We start from the raw sequence: 19,357 nt of genomic DNA, 5'->3' as shown, positions 1-19,357 counted from the left end.
AGATCTGGCTTTTGTTCACACAGCGATCGTCCCGGGTTGAACCCGGCAATGTTACTTGGTCCCCAACCCGGGTTTAATGCCGGAATCAATCCCGGGACGTCTTTGCTTTCACACAGAAGGCGACCCGGCAATTTTCTGGCAATTTGCCGGGTCCGACGTGCAGTGTGAAAGGGGCTTAAGCAAGCCAGAGGAGCCAAAACTCCATCAGTATCTGAGGCTCTAGTTGTCCTGGTCTCCGCTGTCTTTCAGTGATGTAGAGGTCCTTTCTAGGTGCTGATCCAGCATCTGGTCTGGATACGTACTGGATCCGGGTGACTGCAGTGACCCTCTGATCTGGATACAGACTGGATCTGGTGGCTACGGTGACCTCGGAATAAGAGAGAAAAAGACTAATATTAGCGTAGATGCCTTTATTCTAATGATGTAGCAAGTACATTGTGTGTTATTTAAGAAAATATGTTATTCTTATATAATTAATATATTTAAGTATAATTTAAAATATAGTAATCTAAATATATAAATGTATATACATGTGAATATATTTAAAAAATATCTACTGAATGTGTATTTTGTTTATATTATGTGTATAAACAGTAATATTGTGAAATATTATTACAACTTAAAATAATAGTTTTCTATTTGAATATACTATTTACTATTTAAAATTTTATATATACTATATACTATTTAAAAAATATTTTTTTCCTGTGATGCAAAGCTGAATTTTCAGCATCATTACTCCAGCCTTCAGTGTCACATGTAACATCAGTCTATCACATGATCATTTAGAAATCATTCTAATATTCGGATTTATCATGAGTGTTGGAAACAATTCTGCTGTCTAATATATTTGATAAATAAAAGGTTAAAAAGTACTGCATTTATTCAAGATAAACCAAAAATTTCTAATAATATATATTCTAATAATATATTTTCTTTACTATCACTTTTTATCAATTTAACACATCCTTGCTGAATAAAAGTATTGATTTTATTTAAAAAGAAGAAAGAAAAAAAAATTACTGACCACAAATTACTGACCACTAGTGTATATTGTTATTACAAAATATTTATATTTTAAAAACATAGCTTCTTTTTTTTTTTTTACTTTTTATTCATCAAAGTATCCTAAAAAAGTATCACATGTTCTGAAAAAATATTAAGCAGCAGAACTGTTTCCAACTTTGATAATGAATCATCATATTAGAATGATTTCTAAAGGATCATGTGATAATGATCCTAAAAATTCAGTTTTGCATCACAGAAATACATGATAATTGAAAGTATAATAAATGTAAAAACAATTATTTTAAATTGTAATAATATATCACAATATTAATTTTTTTTCTGTATTTTTGATCAAATAAATGCAGGCTTGATGAGCAGAAGAAACTTTTTTCAAAAACATTAAAAATAGTAATGTTTCCAAACTTTTGGTCTGTACTGTATATAAACATAATAAAGAAACACAGTACATATACATATATAATGTGAACAAATGTTACAATGACGACAGGAACTAAACAAAAAAGAAGATGGAAACAATGAAACAAAATATATTTAAAAATACAAATCCTTAAGAAAAACGTCCACCAGAAAGACTCGACAACTGTATCACATACTTTCGATTCAGAAAATGCACAGATATTTCAACACACCACGTCTCCTAAAATGGCAAGTATCAATTTAAACATAAACACATCAAAATATGACAGCACAAATGTTAAACACAGAGCAAACCCACAAAACTATTAGCATAACCCGCTTGTGTTAAGGCCAATTTTACAGTTTACTTTTGGTTTTTCTGGTGGGTTGTTTTGTCATAGTCACCTACAGATTTCATGGTCTAATAAGTGCAATTGACAACTCATCCAAAGAAAAGAGACAAATTATGGTAAATAGTGAGCTTCTCCCTTCTTCTTCCATTGCCTCACTTTTGAAATTATCATAAGCAAATGTATTTCGCTCCCAACGTTGACATCCCAGTGGCTTGCGGTTGTGGTCTCGGGCGTTATACATATACACACACTTTTTTCTGTCTCTTTGAGGACTTCATATCCCAGAGGGCTTTTTTTTTCCTCATATGGTTTCTGGTTTTGATGAGTTTCCATGGCAACTCACATAAACAAAAAAAAAAAAAAAGGAGAAATGGGTCAATGAGACAGATTTTCTATAGATATCTTTGTGTCTCACAGTCATGGGATGAGAAGAGTCACAAGATTAAAATGGAAGGGGAAAAATAAAAACTTGAAATTTAACTTACAATTCTAACTTGGCCTGTTAGACCAATGTAGTCCAGCTTAGACCAGCAAACCAAGCTGGTTTGAGATCTTTTCTCAGCAGGGAAAGTAACTTGTCCTTGCATTTGTAGGATGTTTGGCAGCTTCCTTTTGTGGACACAGGTGTGTTCCCGCTGACCTTTTGTCAGGTCAGGGTCACGACCCCTTTTGAGCCACAGCCAGCCATGTGTTTAGACGTTCCAATGGAAAATTTTCTAGCTTTCACCCCCTTGTTCGACCTAACTGTCATTAAGTGTTCACAGATCTTGTATTCTTTCTCCTGAGCTCCTAGTTCAGGTTTACCAAATCCTCTCAAGAACCGTGCCAATCAGATGGCACGGCCAATCAGATGGCCAATCAAATTCCTCTTGATGAGGAATTTTACTGGAATAAAAGCAGGGATCATGCTGCCATGATCAAAACTTGGTGTATTTTAAAACTAGGTTCAACCACTAACACACAGAGGACTAGACAAGACTGAGAGAAAAAACAACAGTCAATAACGTGATAGATTAAGTCTTGATTACACTACAGAACTAGACTTTAAGTCCATGACTTTAAAATGGACAGAGAAGCCATTTGAATTTGTCTGAACATGTAGCATGGAACCAAAGCAATAAAATGAAGCAACATGCACATTTCATGGCTTGCTTAGATACACAAACTCTGCTTCATTATCTTACTGATGAAACTGAACCACACACACACTCCCACACCCTCACACACACCATATCTCATGTTGAGAAACAGCATGTCAGTGTCTTGTACATTTTTCATTTTTTAGGTAAAAATGCTTGTTTGGGATTCTCCTCATTCCATTTTTGCCATCTGATTTTTGGAATAAATCTATCAAGCAGTTTCTTTTATCTGATCTGCCTGGAAACAGACAGAATGAGTCAAACTGGAAAGAAGTACACACACATTTAGCTCAGACATACTTATTAGGGCTGATTATATGGTTATTAGGATATTTTCTCATTTACCACATAATTTGAAGATTAATCACAATATCACCACAATAAAAATCTGCCAAAATGTTTCTTTACACCCAATTCACTGAAGTTTCCACCTGAAATGAACACTTGTGGCAGTAAAACAACATTAACCTTTATTCCTTTTCACACAAATTATGATTTTAGAGGCATAATGTTGATTAATAAAGACTTATTTTTTTGCAGTCCCTTGCACAATACTACCGTAATTCCTCAAATAAAAGCCGGGGCCTTTATTTACCTGAACTGCAAATGGTAACAGGCTTTTATTTGAAGCAGGCTTTTATTTGAGGCAGGCCTTTATTTCTAAATCCATCTGTTTGATAAGTAATTGTTTTAAATAACCCGTTTGAAATTAAAAGCGATCGTGTTCCAGTGGACAGAGATCATAACATTAGCACAGAATCAGTTCAGAATCAATCACCAAAAGAATCGGTTCGGTTCAGACGCGTTCTGTGTCAGTCTGCTTCACGCTGAATCACGCATGCGCAGTATCATCAGCTCCTCGGTTCTCGAATCAGTCAGTGTACTGGTGATCCGAAAACTGATGCAACCGGTTCTTGACTCGAGAACGAGAAACGCTCTGCGGCAGTGGTTGTGTACGTTTGTTATCTGGCTCTGCTGCACAAATTTTCCCCCGGCCTTTATTTAAGACCGGCCTTTATTTGTCCGTGTTGACCACGCCCCCGGCCACTATAAGAGGCCCGGCGTTTATTTGACTACCGGTTTTTATTTGAGGAATTACGGTATGTTATGACTTAAAAGCAATTTTACCATAATGCATTTATAAACTAATACATTTTGACATTTGCATCACATAACCAGTTCTATATAAAGTACATATGGCTTTTCTGACATGGCAAACTTGCTCAGTAGTGCACTTTCTATATGGAGCGCTCGGATATGAATCCCATGAAACAAAAATCTAAATAAAGTGAAAGTGACATGACATACAGTCAAGTATGGTGACCCATACTCAGAATTCATGCTCTGCATTTAACCAATCCAAAGTGCACACACACAGCAGTGAACACACGCACACTGTGAACACACACCCAGAGCAGTGGGCAGCCATTTATGCTTTGTAAATGCTGTTGCTGTTCTGCCCAAGACTGGAACCCACAACCTTAGGGTTAGGAGTCATACTCTCTAACCACTAGGCCATGGCTTCCCCACTAAAACAGTTTTAGATGAAAGATAAACTAGCATGGTTGCTCCGGCTAACGCAGTTACCTCAAATTTGCTTTTGTTAACATTATCAGAATCGTTCAGGGTTGGTGCTACATTATTTTCAAGCATGTCAGAGAATTAAAATCACTCATCGGACATTGAATTTCATTGCTATTCACATTCATCCATATCTGATCAAACTGAATTAACTTTTTTGAGACTCATTGGACACTTAAACATGCAAGAAGTAACAATGTAATTTTCCAGAAATTTCACCGCTGGTAGCCTTGGTTGTCTATGAAAGTCTCAAAAAAGCCTACTTTAGGGTTATGTGCTAAGCTAAAGCATTTAGCTATTTCAAGACTGCCATCTTTACAGTAGTTCCAGAACATTACTTCTGGTCATTGTTACAAACTTAGCATGACCTTTGAGAAGAGTTGATTGATTACTTTTGGCCTACATTCGGATCAGCACGATGCACATATGACCATGATGGACTAGTTCCCTTTCCTCGTAAGACATGCAAATGGAAAGCACCATAGAGCTCCCATGTATCCAGTTACCCTCACCTTCATGGTGGAATATATTTGTGTTGACGCCAAAACGCCAGGATAGTTTTGGAAGTGCCTCCTGAACTCTGCCTCAATGCTCCAATGACTGCTCACCATCTATTTTATGTCTTCAACTCTCTCTCTCTTAAAACTACAGTGTGTACACATTCTCCATCCTGGTTACGCTCTTGAGCGTGACTCAATGAGCCAGAGAGGATCCAATGGGTCCAAGCTGTGGGGGCTGACGTGGAAATGGAGGCCACCTTTGAGCCCTCACAGCTTGGCATCCAGACATCACCTTCGGAGAGATGAAGGAAGACACAGCCAATTGCATTGCTTGTCACGGTATCACACTGTTCCCCCAGTGGGTGGACACATCAAACAATGATAAAAAACAACCTCCTGCACTACCCACAGCTGCTGGGGCTGTCAGGAATGAGAAGATATATACATATATGAGAAGATATGTACTGCCTCATGCACTTATTTGGCTGGTGCACAACCCTTCAGCAAGTACTGCAAGTGGTTTTTGCCTATGGGTGTTCAGTTCCACGTACAAGTTTTTATTGGGCCAATCTTCTGAACCTTAAATGCTTTTTGGGTGCAGAAGGTGTAATTACATCATCCATCAGCTGTGGCTAACTAGATCATGGTGGTAACATTTGGTGGGCTAATGCAATAAATTTGCACGCAACTTGAACTCGAATCTGCACCGGGAAATATTGTGCCCTCATATGAAATTCCTGACTGCATGGATTTTTATTAAAATAACTAGTTTTGTTTTTTTTTCTGCAAAAAAATGCTGAACAGAGGTAAATGTGACCGCAGCCTCTACTAACATATTTCAAAACTATACCACATGGCTTAAATAAGCACGGTTTTATATATGGTTGCAAAGGGGGATAATATCAGAATCAGAATAAGAAAGAGCTTTATTGCCAAGTATGCTTGCGCATACAAGGAATTTGTTTTAGTGACATAAGCTTCCAGTAAACAGAGACAACAACACACAGACAAAAAAATAAATAAAATTTACAGGAGAATTACAAATTGGCAAATAAATAAGTGTATAAACAATTGTGCTATAAATGATAATGGAATAGGATTGAGTGAGATGCAGGAATGTTCTATGATGGAGGGGTAACAAATAAATATAAGGATATTGCACATTTTTGCATAAGTTTAAGTGGGAAACATTTAACTGTTCATGAGGTAGATTGCCTGGGGGAAGAAACTATTCTTGTGCCTTGCTGTTCTTGTATTTGCGGCTCTGAGGCGCCGGCCAGATGGCAAAAGTTCAAAGATGGGGTGACTTGGATGTGAGGGATCCAGAGTGATTTTCTGAGCCCTTTTCCTCACTCTGGATGTGTACAGTTCTTGGAGGGTGGGCAGGGGAGCACCAATAATCCTTTCAGCAGTCCGAACAGTTCTCTGTAGTCTTCTGATATCTGATTTTGTAGCTGAACCAAACCAGACAGTAATTGAAGTACACAGGACTGACTCAATGACGGCTGAGTAGAACTGTTTCAGCAGCTCCTGTGGCAGGTTAAACTTCCTCAGCTGGCGAAGGAAGTAGAACCTTTGTTGGGCTTTTTTCACCTCCAGAAACTTTCCAGAAGTTTTCCATAAAATTTAACAAAATTCAGAAAGTTTACAAAACCCCCTGGAATGTTTCCAAAAATTACCAGAAATTTGCAATCTACCCCTTTTGCATTTCTAGTTTTGACACAATATACATTTGGCTTATATAATATATATTCTACCATATATATATATATATATATATATATATATATATATATATATATATATATATCATTCCACTTTTTCTGTGAAGGACTTGGGATATTTTGTTACTTTAGCTCTAGAGCAATTAGTCACATGACATATACAGCTCAGGTGATTGGCTTAAAGTTCTAAGAGCCCACAAATACAGGCAACAACCTCAAATCAGATATTTCTGGAAGGACCAGTGCCAGCCAAGCAACTGGGATGAAAAACCTTAAAATGCCGTAGATAAACTTAATGTACCTTGAACATTTACTTTTAATCACACAAATGTGCATATGCACCACAGCCACAGAAACACCGCAATACGACATGCACTCTGACTTTTACAGTGGTCTCTACGGTGTTAGAGGTTTGCTGCTGCTGGTCAGATGGAGATGAACTGAAACGCTGCACCTTGACAACATAAAGAGGCCAGAGTCCAGAGCATGACGAAAACCTATAAGAGGACACAGGGCAGGGTTTACTGGAAGAGCCAACTTGCTGTTTACAGTATATGGAAAAAAAATACAGTCATCTGATTATAATACCCAACCTGCTGCTGAGCACATGGGCGACGCTCAAGACCACAGTGTTAGCGTCCTCTAATAAAGACTGATGGGGAAGAAAGTATGATTATAACAATTCAATAAATAATTAATAATTCCATAATTAAGGTGAGCTGAGCACAGCACTGATTTCTGTACCAGAATTAACTTTTTTATTTGATTATTATTATTATTATTATTTATTTATTTATTTATTTATTTTTTATTATTATTATTTTAAATTTAAAAAAATATATATATTTTTATTTTTTCATTTTTTGCTTTTTGCTTTCACCTTCATAAATGTATGGAAGATTAGCCAAAATCAAAGTTTGAACAAGATTTGAAAGCCATACACAAGATAGCTGACACTTTTTATAAATGCTTTTTTCAAATTTGATGATGCTAGGATTGAGTGGAGAAGAGGCAGAGACTCACTTACTGATTATCTGCCTACAAAAGTGGATTTCGCCTGCAATTCAAGGATGGAATTATGTTCCCATGTTTACTGTAGTTCTCTCTCTTTTGTTGTATGGCTTAAAGGAATGGTGAGTTGTGTATTCTTCTAAAATCTTTAAGAAAAGTCTCACAAAGATTGGTTCGTTAATAGTTAGATTGTTTTAGTTTAGCCTGCCTAGCCTTGTCCAGAACACTTAGAAGGAAGTTTCTAGTAATCCTGAATACATAAATAAGCTGGTGATTATTTAGGGTTGGCGCTAAACTGTGCAAGATAATGGCTCTCTAGCAGAACTGGACACTCCTGATGTTGAGGATGCTACCTTGAAACTGTAGCTTGTCAAGTTACTCATCATTTAAAGTATAGTTAAACTACAACCTAAAGCACTGATTCTCAACTCAGGTTATGGGGACCCACAGCTATACGTGTTTTGTATGTCTCTCTTATCTAACACACTCTCCTAACAAGCCGATGATCTGAATCAGGTGTGTTAAATAAAGAAATTCAGAGAAAATGTGCAAAGCAATGAAAACCACTAGCCTATATGATCTTTTGAAAAAGTAGTTGGCTATCAACAAAAAGTAGCTGCTGTATACTGTACTTCTTTGATCATGACAATTATTCAAAGATTAAGCAGCTAAGGAGTTTGAACCCTTCAGCATGTGTTATTATGTTTTTTTGCCTCATTTTCTAGAATAAAGATTCATTCCTAAATCAAGATGCATTTATTTTACAAGTAAAATGACTTAAGCTATTATGTCTTGTTTTCTGTAGATTATATATCTATAGTTCCTTTTCAGGAACTCGAGCTGCGTCGAGCGCTTTTGGGGAACGTCCCTGACGAGACCGACTCTGAATATCGTGTGCAATCTGTCCATCGGAAAGGCGTGACGTCACGGGCGGGGTGACATAGCGACCAGGAAGCTATAAAAGCACGTGCCGTGCAGCTGGCTTCAGCTTCGCGTCTGTCAGCAAGCGCTCTGTGTGTGCATGTCAAAGTCTGTCCCGTTGGTCCTATTTATTGTTGTCTGTCCCTTAGCCATTAAAGGTCGCTAAAACAGCTCAATATGCCAAAAGTAAAAGCAAAGACCAACATATTAAGGCGATTCCAAGCCACGTTATAGATTGTGTGTTCCTCCCTGCCCTCGCTACATTACGAGTGGGGATACACACAATTTGTGCGTGGCTTGACTGAGATCGAAGCCCGCTGAGTCGGCTCTTGAGGGGGCCGACTGCCCGCATTGTGAACGAATGCCAATGCGGACGATTCGATCCCGGAGGGCTCTCTTCGAGAAGTGAGCCTTCGCCAGCGTTCCTCGCGATGCCGGTTCCGCTTTCGCCGAAGCGAAGCCGCGCCGGCATTCGTTGGGTTCGCATATCAATCTGCTGGAAGGAATGGAGACGGGCACGTCCTTATCTCCTACCTTACCCACCAGATCTGCCTGATTCCGGGGTTCGGAAGCCCGAGCTTCGGTTCTTCCCCCCCAAGCATCAGGCTTGACGCTCTGCCTTTCTTTCTGCGAGGAGATTAACACGGAGGGCGTCGGCGAGCTTGTAGTCGCACAAACACAAAGTTGCATAAGCACAGTATAAAACAAACAGTGTTATGCCTAACATTATATGGGCAGCATTAATGAGCAGCTATTTAATCTCCGAGGGGATTAATATTGTTTGTGTGACTAAGCTATTCGCGTGCTGTCGAGGCAACGCGTGTATAACATCATTTTCAGTTTTTGATGTGAATTTTTCCATACCCGACCGCGTGTCTGGTTATTTAAACTCCATTTAATAAGCAGGAGTTAGATCTATCACTTCAATGTGTACTTTATCGCAATCTAGACCGTGTTTACTTGTCTGATTGTTTGATTATTTTAAATTCTGAGGAATATGACTTTGAGAAGTCAAGATATCACTACAATGTGTACTTTATCACAATCTAGACCGTGTTTACTTGTCTGATTGTTGGATTGCATTGGATTCTGAGGAATCCAATGACTGTTATCTAACTTCGAGAAGTTCAATATATCACTTCGATGTGTATTGTATCACAATCCAGACCTTATTTACTTGTCTGATTGTTTGATTTCATTAAATTCTGAGGAATATAATGACAGTTATTTGACTCATGAAGTTAGATGTACTGGAGGGACTGCTGGGCGGGAGCAGCCCCCTCCGCGTACAAACAGAGCGTTGCCGCCCGTGTTCCCCGCTTAAGGAACGGGACCAGAGGCTGAAGCAACGCTCTGGGCCAGTGACTTCTCAGCCTAATCCGAATCCGAATCCGAATTGGAGTACTTCAGGCTGGGAGGTCCACGGCCAAGAAGTCATGACGCATTTCTACTGGGGTAGAGCGGTGTCCACCTCATTACACGGTGCCCGTCTCACCTCAGTGCCCTCGGGAGGTGGGTCTGCCAACCCTGCCAGAGTTTCCAGCGAGCACTACTCTAAGTTATTTCCGCCCGTGAGCGTAGCGGACCTGAGATGCTCGTCTCCCCTTCGGGGGCCTCTTACACCAGAGATCAGTCTTGAGAGACTGAATCCCTTAGTACATTAGTTAGCAGCGTGGAAACTACTGCCAATGTATCTCAATGGGTCCTGCACACAGTAGAAAGAGGCTATCACATTCAGTTCGGCCATCCACCGCCGACATTCAACAGGGTTACAACAACAGTCGGCCCCCTGCAGGCTCTGGTTATGGAACAAAAAGTGAATGCCCTTTTAAGGAAGGAGGCCATCGAGGTTGTCCCTCCTCTAGACAGGGAGTTTTATAGCCGGTATTTCATAGTTCCAAAGAAGGATGGGGAGTTGCGTCCGATCTTAGACTTATGTCATCTAAACCTCTCAGTAATGTCACTGAAGTTCAAAATGCTCACTGTCAAACAGGTTGTAGCTCAAATCAGATCCGAGGACTGGTTTGTCACAATAGATCTCAAAGACGCATACTTCCATATCCATCCTTCCACAACACAGGAAGTTTCTGAGGTTCGCTTTTGGGGGCAAAGCCTACCAATATTGAGTACCTTCCTTCGGCCTTGCACTCTCACCCCGCACTTTACAAAATGTGTAGATGCGGCTCTTGTATCCCTCCGTATGCAGGGCATCCACATTCTTAACTATATCGACAATTGGTTGATTTTTTAGCTCAATCAGAGCAAATGGCGGTTCGACATCGAGATGTCGTTCTCGCACATATGGGGGAGCTGGGTTTGAGACTAAACGCCAAGAAGAGTGTACTTTCTCCAGTTCAGAGAACCACCTATCTAGGCGTAGTGTGGAATTCGACCACGATGCAGGCACGTGTGTCTCCTGCTCGGATTGAGTTGATCCTCACATCAGTCAAAAGAGTCAAAGAAGGCCAGTCACTCACTGTCAAACAGTTTCAGAGACTGTTAGGGCTTATGGCAGCTGCGTCCAACGTGATACCTTTTGGCCTCCTGCACATGAGACCCCTACAATGGTGGCTCAAGACCAAGGGTTTTTCCCCAAGGGGGAATCAATTACGAAGTATCAAGGTCACGCGGCGATGCCTTTGTGCCTTAGAAATATGGAAGAAACCTTGGTTCTTGAATCAGGGCCCGGTGCTGGGAGCTCCTTGTCGCCCTGTAACGCTAGCGACATACGCGTCCCTCACCGGTTGTGGTGCGGTCATGAGTGGCCACCCTGCCCGCGGTCTGTGGAGCGGTTGCCATCTGGCATGGCATACCAGTTGTCTAGAGATGCTAGCTGTGCATAGAGCATTGAAAAATTTCCTCCCAGACCTGAGAGGTCACCATCTGTTGGTGCGCACCAACAACACATTGGCGACTTCTTATATCGGTCACCAGAGAGATCTGCATTCGCGCCCCTTGTACAAGCTGGCACACCAGATCCTTCTGTGGTCCCAGGACAAACTCCTGTTGTTCGGAGCAGTGTATATTCCTGGGAGATTGACTGTGGGAGCAGACATACTGTCGAGACAGGGGCCGAGGCCGGGGGGGCTTCACCCTGAGGAGGTGAAGTAGATATGGAGAGGTTTTTTTGGACCTCTTTGCGACTCAGGAGATATTGCAATGTCCCCTCTGTTTCTCTCTAGTTCATCCAGCTCCTCTGGGACTGGACGCTATGGTATGGACCTAGCCGAGGCTTCGTCTGTACCCATTTCCCCCTATTGTTCTACTCCCGGGAGTCCTGGTGAGAGTACGCCGGGACGGGGTCCGTCTGTTATTAGTAGCCCCGTTCTGGTCGGACCCGTTATGGCTCGCAGATCTGATCTCTCTCCTCGACTGTTCTCCGTGGGAGATTCCGATCAGGACAGATCTGCTCTCCCAGGCGCAGGGCAAAATAAATCACCCTTGCCCGGAGTTGTGGAATTTGAGGGGGCACAGCTCATAGCTTCCGGTCTCTCAACCGAGGTTGTTGAGACCCTCCTCCAATCCAGAGCTCCCTCTACGAGGAAACTGTACACCCTGAGGTTGAAACTCTTCTCCTCATGGTGCAGAGACCGCCAGCTTGACCCTGTTAACTGCCCAGTTGGTACAGTTCTGGAGTTTCTACAAGCTAGGCTCTCTGCGGGGTTAACTCACTCCACCTTAAAGGTGTACGTGGCGGCCATAGCTGCTTACCATGTCCCTTTCAATGGTCAGTCAGTGGGTAGACACCCCCTAGTTACACGTTTCCTTCACGGTGCACTGAGGCTGAGACCTAAAGTACGGTCCCGTATTCCCCTGTGGGACCTGGTTGCGGTGTTAGAGGTTCAGGTCCCTTGGTGGCTCCTAACTAAGACTTTGCCCCTGGTATGGCCAAAGCATTCTTATACCCTCGAGCGGGTTATGTTCCTAAAGTTCCCTCTGTTACTCCACAACCCATAGTACTGCAGGCCTTCTGCCCTCCTCCCTTTCAGGGAGCCAGACCAGGAGAAGCTAAACTGTATGTGTCCAGTTCGCGCGCTGGACGCATACGTCCACAGAGCTGTTCTGTGGAGAAAATCTGACCAATTGCTTGTTTGCTACGGTCTTCCTAAAAAGGGTTTTCCTGCCTCTAAGCAGACCCTTAGTCGTTGCATAGTCGAGGCTATCAACGTTTCCTATGAGTCCTCTGGTCTTCTCCATCCTTTGGGGGCCAAGGCTCACTCTACTCGGGGTATGGTGGCCTCTAAGGCCTTCTCAGCAGGTGTGTCCCTCTTGGACATCTGCGACGCTGCGGGGTGGTCCACGCCCTCTACATTTGTCAGATTCTACAACCTTGATATGCGAGCCACTCTGGGCTCTTCTGTTCTCTCGCCTTAGCTGTGCACTTTGGATACACACTAAACACCAAGAAGATTGGCACACTAGGCAGGGATTTGGAAGTCTGGCAGCGTGGGCACATCGTTCCCCAAAAGCGCTCGACGCAGCTCGAGTTCCTGAAAAGGAACGTCTCAAGGTTACGTATGTAACCCTAGTTCCTTGAAGGAATGAGACGCTGCGTCGCAGAGCCATACTCCCGGCACCCCTGCCGGCGCTTGCTTCCCTACTCGAAGCTGAAGCCAGCTGCACGGCACGTGCTTTTATAGCTTCCTGATCGCTACGTCACCCCGCCCGTGATGTCACGCCTTTACGATGGACAGATTGCACACAATATTCAGAGTCGGTCTCGACAGGGACGTTCCCCAAAAGCGTTTCGACACAGCGTCTCATTCCTTCAAGGAACAAGGGTTACATAAGTAACCTTGAGACGTTTTTGCCTAAAACGAGCACAAATATCTACCATTGGGGCAAGAAAAAATAATCTTGCCCCAATATCTTCAAAGCAAAAACTAACAAAAAGGTGATACTTTATTTAGAAAACAAGACTTAAAGTAAATGTATATTGATTCAAGAATGTTTAGAAATTTCTACTAGAAAACAAGACAAAAATAATTATGAAAACTTTTTTTTTTTTTTTTGCAGTAAACTGTAGCCAGCATCTAACCATATGAGTAATCTTACCAATTTAATGCTATCTACTCTCACCCCGCAGGGCACAAATTGCTTAATGGCAGATTAGAAAATCCTCATTTAGATTTAATCTGGCCATATCCTAAAAACACAATCACACGAGTCATCAAGAGCTCTTTACTACTCCCGAAAAAGCAAACACTGTGGAAGTGTAAGGAACGCACAATCACCAGGGACATTCTCCAGGCCAAGTCACTGCAATAAGACACAGCCATGTGGCCATGTCCATTGCGCTGTAACAAGCTAGCCACTCGATCATGAAAAAAGTCTTCAACTGTTTATAGTTTTACAATGACATCACAAGAGAAAAGGTCTGTGCAAATATACAGGTTGAGAAGGCCGCTCCCTTACCGCTTTGGAAAACAGCACTAGTCCGCTATCCCATGCAAGTTTACACAAACCATTTATTTTGTCTGTGGCTGAAAATATAAACCTATACTTAAGCATGTCTCATTAATATAGAATCTTTTTTTTTTGCTCCTGCAATGATGTAAATTATATGCAATAGCTGTATCTCTGCAGTGCTCGCTGGGTCAATTTAGCAACACAAAAATCAAGCCGTTTTGGGTTGAACTTTATCATGCAGTTTTCATTAAGCAAATTAGATCTCAAAATAGAAATCTCAGATTTTACATCAACAAAAAAATGACCAGATTCGCCTAAGGTGCAGCCCTATTTTTTATAGGAGTTTGCCACATAAAGTCTGAAAAGAACATTGTTTGTAGCCAGGTTATTCAAACTAAACATTCTGAATTAAAGGCCCTTTGTTTTTATGAAATATAACACATGGAAGTGGGCACACTAGCAAGTGCTCTTGCAAAGTTCAGTATTCTTAACAGACTGTGTCCCATAATATGATTTAAATACCAGGTGCATCTGAAATAATAAAATTAGACATTTTGGACGATTTTACCAACAATATTTTCAATTCAAGTTGACTTCACTTGGAGTGCTTTAGGTGCTTTCATCACAACTGACCTTTAGGAAATTGCCACTCAGACTGTAATGTTTCTTTTAGACAAAGATGAAAAGAAGATTATAGCAGGCTGCATGTGTTTAGGTGGATGCATACATCAGGATTTGTCCGTCCAAGAGTCTGTCAGGATTAAGCCTTTGAAGGATTTAGCACTGATATGGATAGTAGTTAATATTTAAGGCACAAAGGGCACAACGATCACTGCACGTATCTTTTGTGCTCTTTTTAAAAGTTGAATTGGCCAGTTAAAAGTGTGTCTTCTATTGTATATTTGTTGTGTTCCAAAACCATTTGATTTGCTTCACTTGTAAACATCAGCAGCTCTCTATAGCTATATAAGAGTAATAGAAGTCTATGTAATGTCCCCACAATTCACAGAAACCTAATGTGTGTGTGTGTGTGTGTGTGTGTGTGTGTGTGTGTGTGAGAGAGAGAGAGAGAGAGAGAGAGAGAGAGAGAGAGAGAGAGAGAGCTTTGCCCGCTCACATCACTTCTGTGTTCTAGCAAGTGTGTGTCAAGCAGGAAAAGTCTTCTAACATTGACAGCTGGACAAAAGCCAGACTCCGGTGGTTTTACGCCAAGACTGGTGTGTGCAACATGAACTAGGCACATACTTAAAGATTGGACACATAATAGTGATGAACAAATCAAAACATATGACTATCCAGAAACGCCTAGAACAAGACGTGGGTGTACAAGTGGTTTTTCACAAGTTCATCAAACAACCGCAGTAAGAATTTTCATCAAGCACGGTGAGTAATGGCTTCTCCTATCATTGTTTCTTGCACCTCTTGCCACATGTACAGTTTATCTATCTCTGTCGCTGATGAGGGATTCACATGTGATAAATGCAGGGAAATAGTTAGGCTGACAGAGAAGATTTCAGAATTAGAGACACGCATCCAAACTTTAATTGAGGATAGTAAAAATGTTAGGGCTCTAGATACGGCTTTGGATGCGTCTAGCTCAGGGATTCCTGTACATTGTTCGGTTCCGGAAACAGAGCCCCAGCAGCAGGGCAACTGGGTGACGTTGAGGCAGCGTAGTCGTGGGTCAAAACACCGCTCTTCTGTTCCGATCAAAACATTAAACAGGTTCTCCCCACTCAGTGATGCACCCACTGAGAGACCTGATGAAAGTGCTCTAGTTATTGGTGATTCTATTGTACGGAACGTGAATATAGAGACACCAGCCACCATAGTCAAATGTTTACCGGGAGCCAGAGCGCCTGACATCTTGGCAAATTTAAAAGTGCTGGCTAATGCTAAACGTAAATACAGTAAGATTGTTATTCATGCCGGCGCTAATGATGTTCGACTTCGCCAGTCGGAGATCACTAAAAATAACATTAAAGAGGTGTGTGAACTTGCAAGCACGATGTCAGACACTGTAATATGCTCTAGTCCCCTCCCTGCTTTGTCGTGGTGACGAGATGCATAGCAGATTGTCATCACTCAATGGCTGGATGTCTAAGTGGTGCCCACAGAATAACATAGGTTTCATAGACAATTGGACGAGCTTTTGGGGCAGACCTGACCTGTTTAAAAGAGATGGTCTTCATCCCTCCTGGGGTGGCGCCACTCTTCTCTCTAGAAATATGGCAAATAGTCTTAGTGTTTATACTTGACTAACTGGGGCCCAGGTCAGGAAGCAGACAGACTGGCTAAACCGACCGTCTGCTAGCTGCCTCCCGTCACAGAGGTCAGTTAATTCTCAGCACATAGAGACTTTTTCACCTAGATATCACACTATAGAGACTGTGTCTGTTCCCCGAACTAGAAAAAACAAAAAACGTCCAAACCAGGTTAAGATTAACAATTTAATTGAGGTTCAACAAATAAAAAACAGAAGCAATATGGATAAACAAATGATAAAGCTTGGCTTATTGAATATCAGATCCCTTTCTACGAAAACACTTTTTGTAAATAATATGATCACTGATCATAATATAGATGTACTCTGTTTGACAGAAACCTGGCTAAAACCTGATGATTACATTATTTTAAATGAGTCCACCCCCCAAGATTACTGTTATAAACATGAGCCACGTCTAAAAGGCAAAGGTGGAGGTGTTGCTTCAATTTATAACAACGTTTTCAGGATTTCTCAGAGGGCAGGCTACAAGTATAACTCGTTTGAAGTAATGGTACTTCATATAACATTATCCAAAGAAACAAATGTTAATGATAAATCCCCTGTTATGTTTGTACTGGCTACTGTATACAGGCCACCAGGGCACCATACAGACTTTATTAAAGAGTTTGGTGATTTTACATCTGAGTTAGTTCTGGCTGCAGATAAAGTTTTAATAGTTGGTGATTTTAATATCCATGTTGATAATGAAAACGATGCATTGGGATCAGCATTTATAGACATTCTGAACTCTATTGGTGTTAGACAACACGTTTCAGGACCTACTCATTGTCGAAATCATACTCTAGATTTAATACTGTCACATGGAATTGATGTTGATGGTGTTGAAATTATTCAGCCAAGTGATGATATCTCAGATCATTATTTAGTTCTTTGCAAAATTCATATAGCCAAAATTGTAAATTCTACTTCTTGTTACAAGTATGGAAGAACCATCACTTCTAACACAAAAGACTGCTTTTTAAGTTATCTTCCTGATGTATCCAAATTCCTTAGCATATCCAAAACCTCAGAACAACTTGATGATGTAACAGAAACTATGGACTCTCTCTTTTCTAGCACTTTAAATAAAGTTGCTCCTTTACGCTTAAGGAAGGTTAAGGAAAACAGTTTGACACCATGGTATAATGAGCATACTCGCACCCTAAAGAGAGCAGCCCGAAAAATGGAGCGCAGCTGGAGGAAAACAAAACTAGAGGTATTTCGTATTGCTTGGCGGGAAAGTAACATATCCTACAGAAAAGCATTAAAAACTGCTAGATCCGATTACTTTTCTTCTCTTTCAGAAGAAAACAAACATAACCCCAGGTATTTATTCAATACAGTGGCTAAATTAACGAAAAATAAAGCCTCAACAAGTGTTGACATTTCCCAACACCACAGCAGTAATGAGTTTATGAACTACTTTACTTCTAAAATCGATACTATTAGAGATAAAATTGCAACCATTCAGCCGTCAGCTACAGTATCACATCAGACAGTGCACTATAGACCCCCTGAGGAACAGTTCCACTCATTCTCTACCATAGGAGAGGAAGAATTGTATAAACTTGTTAAATCATCTAAACCAACAACATGTATGTTAGACCCTATACCATCTAAGCTCCTGAAAGAGGTGCTTCCAGAAGTCATAGATCCTCTTCTGACTATTATTAATTCCTCATTGTCATTAGGACATGTCCCCAAAACCTTCAAACTGGCTGTTATTAAGCCTCTCATCAAAAAACCACAACTTGACCCCAAAGAACTAGTTAATTATAGACCAATCTCGAATCTCCCTTTTCTGTCCAAGATACTAGAAAAGGTGGTATCCACACAATTATATTCCTTCTTAGAGAAAAATGGTATATGTGAGGATTTCCAGTCAGGATTTAGACCGTATCATAGTACTGAGACTGCTCTCCTTAGAGTTACAAATGATCTGCTCTTATCATCTGATCGTGGGTGTATCTCTCTATTAGTTTTATTGGATCTTAGTGCTGCGTTTGACACAATTGACCACAACATTCTTTTGCATAGCTTTTGCATAGACTTGAATACTTTGTTGGCATCAGTGGAAGTGCATTAGCATGGTTTAAATCGTACTTATATGACCGCCATCAGTTCGTAGCAGTGAATGAAGATGTATCCTATCGATCACAAGTGCAGTATGGAGTACCTCAAGGCTCAGTACTAGGGCCGCTACTCTTCACGCTTTATATGTTACCCTTGGGAGATATCATCAGGAAACATGGTGTTAGCTTTCACTGTTATGCTGATGATACTCAGCTCTATATTTCTTCGCAGCCCGGTGAAACACACCAATTTGAAAAACTAATGGATTGCATAGTCGATATAAAAAACTGGATGACGAGTAATTTCTTACTGCTAAATTCTGAAAAAACAGAGGTGTTAATTATAGGACCTAAAAACTCTGCTTGTAATAACCTAGAACATTGTCTAAGACTTGATGGTTGCTCTGTCAATTCTTCGTCATCAGTTAGGAACCTAGGTGTGCTACTTGATCGCAATCTTTCCTTAGAAAGCCACGTTTCTAGCATTTGTAAAACTGCATTTTTCCATCTCAAAAATATATCTAAATTACGGCCTATGCTCTCAATGTCAAATGCAGAAATGTTAATCCATGCATTTATGACCTCAAGGTTAGATTATTGTAATGCTTTATTGGGTGGTTGTTCTGCACGCTTAGTAAACAAACTACAGCTAGTCCAAAATGCAGCAGCAAGAGTTCTTACTAGAACCAGGAAGTATGACCATATTAGCCCGGTCCTGTCAACACTGCACTGGCTCCCTATCAAGCATCGCATAGATTTTAAAATATTGCTTATTACTTATAAAGCCCTGAATGGTTTAGCACCTCAGTATTTGAATGAGCTCCTTTTACATTATAATCCTCTACGTCCGCTACGTTCTCAAAACTCAGGCAATTTGATAATACCTAGAATATCAAAATCAACTGCAGGCGGCAGATCCTTTTCCTATTTGGCGCCCAAACTCTGGAATAACCTAC

Source organism: Carassius carassius, chromosome 40 (genome assembly GCF_963082965.1).
Source record: "Carassius carassius chromosome 40, fCarCar2.1, whole genome shotgun sequence".
Classification (NCBI taxonomy): domain Eukaryota; kingdom Metazoa; phylum Chordata; class Actinopteri; order Cypriniformes; family Cyprinidae; genus Carassius; species Carassius carassius.
The sequence above is the reverse complement of the archived record's forward strand: the minus strand, read 5'-3'. Positions refer to the sequence as shown.